Below are 5,257 nucleotides of genomic sequence, written 5' to 3' on the forward strand. Positions count from 1 at the left end.
TTGCGAAATTCTGGTAAGAGGACCAGTGTTGCTTTCATTTTTATGTTTGGGAGCAAGTCTCTGCAGGTAGCACAGCCGGAAAGTGCAAGAGTGCATTGTCTCAGATTGAGATGCCCTTCGTGGTGTAGCAAGAGGGCAGTATATGCTGCGGGTAAGGGCTTTAGCCCTTGGTATCTCTGTTTTTTTTATTTGAGACCATTTCGGGGCCTGTTTTAGAGGCGGAAGTTTTCTGCACGCACTCAGGAAAAGGCCCTGTTTTATGCTATGTGACCATTGTTCTACAGGTTGGTGAAAAGTTACCGTAGAAATTGCTTTGTATGCCTGTGTGCAGAGACATTGGGAGGTATAGAATCATCCTTGTTTCCTGTTGATGCAAAATTGTCACTAGGAAGTGACTGTGTGTGGTCAAATACCACTTTCGTCAGTTTTGTAGATTTGCCCTTGTGAGACTGAAGCTGTGTTTTTTGCAGTGACAGAATTCTTTGCAGTGTTCTGTAATGGCGTCTGATTCTCTTTCATAGATTGTCACTGAAAAGCTTGACAAGAACAACTTCCAAGCATGGAAGTTTAGAATGATGAATTTTCTTATGGGAAAAGAATATTGGGAATTTTTGTAGGAAATGAAGAAGAACCAGTTCTTCCTGATGTTCCCAATCAACAGCAAATGCAGGCATTTAAAGGATGGCATGAGAGAGCCAGAAAAGTCATGTACTGGCTATCTATCATTATTTCAGACTCTGATTATGCATATTCAGGATGCAAGTATGCCAAAGGAGGCATGGGATACTTTGTCAAAAAATGTATAGCACAAATACGCAAGCCAGGAAAATGTAGCTCAAGCAAGAGTTGCACAATGTGCAAAGAGAAGGTATGAGCATCAATGACTACCACATGAAGGTGAAGAAGATTGCAAATGCACTTGCTTCCATTGGGTCGCCAGTGGAAGATGATGATTTAGTTTCCGTGACCTTGAATGGTCTAGGAAAGGATTATGCACAGTTCCGAACATCCATTTCCGTCCGTGAAAGATTTTCTAATTTTGAGGAGTTGATTGCTCTTCTAATTTCTGAGGAGTAGAGAAATGGTGGTGCATCTTCTTCAGGAGGAGCTTCAAAAGAAACTGTCTTCTACTCAAATGCTGGAAGAGGTAGAGGCAGAGGTAGAGGAGGCCATAGTAGAAATCAAAATATGCAGCAAACTCAAGAAAACCAATCCTATGGAGGAGGACGTGGTAACTCTAGAGGCATGGGGAGCCAAAGAGGTCATGGTAGATGGCAAAGAGGCCAAAATGCAAACAGCAATATTGAATGCTACTACTGTGGTAAAATGGGTCATATGGCTAAAGACTGCTATAAAAAGTAGAATGACATCATGAATGGAAAATTGCAAGAAGGAAATTATGCATCTTCTAGTAGATAGGGTGATGACAGAAATGAGCATTTGTTTATGGTGCAGCACATGAATAATTCTGTGACAAGTGCAGAAGAAAGCAAAGAAGTGTGGTATGTTGACTTAGGTGCGTCAAACCACACGACAGGTCATGCAGAATGGATGCAGGATGCAAGGAAAAAGGAAAAACCAGGATTTGGGGATATTGGTGATGATACTGCACATCCTATTATGCAAATTGGAGAAATTCCTTTGTCTATGCAGGATGGGAAAAAGAAATACCTATCAAATGAATTTCATGTCTCGAATATCACCAAGAACATGGTTTCTATTGGTCAAATGGTTGAGCAGGGCTTGCAGGTTAGATTTAATCCTCATGGATGCTTTGTTGAGGATATGAAAAATAAAGGTCGCTTGATAGCAAAAGGAAAGAAGAAGGGCAGAATGTTTATGTTGGATGCAGACATGTCTGAATTGAGTGTAGCAATGTTTGCACATGGGACCGATCTAGTTGCAGATATTGATATTTGGCATTAACGCATTGATCATGTTAATGTACAACGACTTAAATCAATGGAGGTCCAAAATATTGTTGCAGGATTGCCTAAATTCAAGGTTATAGAAATGCATAAGGTATGTGAAGCCTGTCAATTTGGAAAACATGCAAGGAAACCATTTCCTAGACATGTTCGAGAGAGTAAGAAGCCATTGGAATTAATCCACTTTGATGTGTGGACTACTAAAGCTGCATCTCTTGGAGGCTATCATTATTTTGTCACTTTTATTGATGACTATAGCAGAAAAGTTTGGGTGTATTTTATAAAAAATAAAAGTGAAGTTTTTGGGCATTTCAAAACTCTTAAAGCTATGGTTGAAAAAGAAAAAGGCCTGCAAATAAAATGCCTAAGGTGAGATGGAGGGGGAGAGTACCTCTCAAATGAGTTTGCAAGGTTCTTGTAGGAGCATGGCATAAAGCAGCAATATTCATGTAGTCATACCCACAACAAAATGGAATTGCAGAAAGAAAAAACAGGCATATTGGAGAGGTATCTCGTGCCATGCTCAATGAAAAAGACCTGCCAGATTTTTACTGGCCTGGGGCAGTTACTACAGCAGTCTACATAATGAACAGGACTCCCACTACAACAATACATGGCATGACTCCAGAGGAGAGGTATACTGATACGAAACCAGATATTTCTCATTTGAAAATTTTTTGTTGCATTGCCTATGTTCATGTGCCAGATGAGTTGAGATCCAAGTTGGATCCAAAAGCTGAGAAGTGCATCTTTATTGGTTACTCTCTGTAGCAAAAAGGGTATAGATGTTATAAACCTTCTACTCGTAAGTTTACAGTGAGAAGAGATATTGTTTTTGATGAGATGAGTAGCTGGTATAAACCAGTAAATGTGATTGATAATGTAGATGCACAAAATGGTAATGCTGCACAGAATTCACAGCAGCATCACAAGATATTAGTGGACCTGGAGCGTCCTCTAGCAGTGGTTCACATTCTTCACCATGGACAGGCAGATTGAGATCAGGTGAATCTTCTCAAAGCAATGTAGATAGTGGTATGCAGGATCACGAAAAGGAAAAGAGAAGGTAGATCAGCCCATGTTTGATGTGAATGCAGGTCACTCTTATGTGGATGGTGAATCCAGTGGCTCAGAACAGAGCATTGATGATGAGTTGGGTATTCCTTCTGTTGTTACGCCTGGAGTAAGGAAGACCAGGGATGTTTTGAGAGCATCTGGAAGTGAGCCTACTTTGTGCAGGTCTATCAGAGCTAGGTATCCTGTGGATAGGCTGAAATATGATGGATTTACAGCCATTCACTATGCCTATATAGTCAAAGTGATACAGGAACCAGAACCTACTTCTTTTGAGCAAGCCATGGGAAAATAAAAATGGGAGAAAGCCATGGATGAAGAAATGGATGCTTTGGAAGCAAATGCTACATGGGAATTGGTACCTTTGCCTAAAGATAAGAATGCAATTGGTTGTAAGTGGGTTTATAAGGTGAAGCACAATGCAGATGGCTCTGTGAACAGATACAAGGCAAGATTAGTAGTCAAGGGGTATGCACAAACATATGGCATTGATTATGAAGAAACATTCAGTCCAGTTGCCAGGATGGCAACCGTAAGAGTAGTCATTGCTATGGCTGCATCAAAGGGATGGTCTTTACATCAGATGGATGTAAAGAATGCCTTCTTGCATGGTGATTTGCAAGAAGAGGTCTATATGGAGCAGCCACCAGGTTATGTGCATGTTGTTCATCCTGAGTTTGTTTGTAGGTTGAAGAAAGCCTTGTATGGCTTGAAGCAAGCACCTAAAGCATGGTCTGACAAGATAGGACAGTATCTTGTCACTATTGGCTTTCATATTCCTAAGGCAAATTTCTCACTTTATGTGAGAAAAACAGAGAAAGGTATTATACTGCTTGTCATTTATGTTGATGATTTGATTATCACAGGTGATAGTGATGAAGATATCCTTCATGTGAAAATGCTATTGAAGCAGAAATTTGAGATGAAGGATTTGGGAGAGCTATATTATTTCTTGGGCATTAAGGTGATTTGATCACCAAGTAGGATATGGCTCTTGCAAAGGTAGTATGGATTGGACATGCTGTCCAAATATGGGATGACATGCTGTAAGCCTATTTCAGTTCTTTTGGAGTAGAATGTGAATTTGAGCGCAGATACAGGTGAGCTTCTCGAAGACCCTACTATGTACAAACGCATAGTAGGAAGTTTGATTTATATGACTATTACCAGGCCAGATTTGAGCTATGCTGTTGGATTGGTAAGTCAGTTTATGCAGGCTCCAAGGAAACCACATTTGGATGCGGCTAGATGCATACTCAAGTATGTGAAGTCCACATTGCAGTATGGACTATTTTATGAGATTGGGGTTCAGATACAGTTGCATGGATACACTGATGTTGATTGGACTGGTAGTATTTCTGATAGACGATCTACCAGTGGATATGTGTTCTCTTTCGGGAGTGCTGCAATCACTTGGAGCAGCAAGAAACAACCTACAGTTGCCTTATCGAGCACAGAGACTGAGCATAGGGGTGCAACAATGGCTGCATGTGAGGTAGCTTGTTTGCATAAGCTACTTTATGATATGCATCAGTCTACAGATGGGCCAGTTGTCATTTATTGCGACAACATGAGTAGTATACACTTTGCAAATAACCTAGTCTATCATGCTAGAACAAAGCACATTGAGGTGCATTATCACTATGTGCGGGAGAGGGTTTTACTAGGTCTTATTGATCTAGTTTATCTCGGCACAGAGGATCAGGTAGCTAACATATTTACGAAGGCATTGGGCGCAGAGAAGCTGCACAAGTTCAGAGACCTGCTTGGTGTGCAAGAATTGGGATTGAGCTTGAGGGGGAGTGTTGAGATATTATAACGTGTCCACTAGCATCATCAAGGACACGTCTTAGCAGTCCATCAGGAAGGATGTCTAGAAAGCTCTGCCCGGCACTCCTATGGAATGTTATGGGATTTGCGATCTAGGGCTTCCCGCGTCTGCCACGTAGCGGAAGTCTTCTCACCGTTCCCACTTAGGATCGACCGGAATTAGGGTTTTCCTGATTGGTCATTACCTAACAGCAACTAGCGTCAGATCCACGCAGAAATGCCAGGTCGGAAGCGGATTCAGGCTGCACTTGGTTCAAGGAGAATGGGAAACGAGAGGGATGCAAAGCTCAACCTCTTTGCCATAAGGCATAGTCCCATTCCGTTCCCTTAAAACAGCGTAACTCAGTTAAGACATCACTCTAGGTCAACACTTTTGTTGTTCGTGTCCTTTGACGATCATCCCATTGTTCTTTGAGAAAAGTTCC

This window comes from Lygodium microphyllum, chromosome 8 (genome assembly GCF_053477565.2).
Source record: "Lygodium microphyllum isolate KBCC chromosome 8, Lygodium_microphyllum_v1.1.10, whole genome shotgun sequence".
In the NCBI taxonomy this organism is placed as follows: Eukaryota; Viridiplantae; Streptophyta; class Polypodiopsida; order Schizaeales; family Lygodiaceae; genus Lygodium; species Lygodium microphyllum.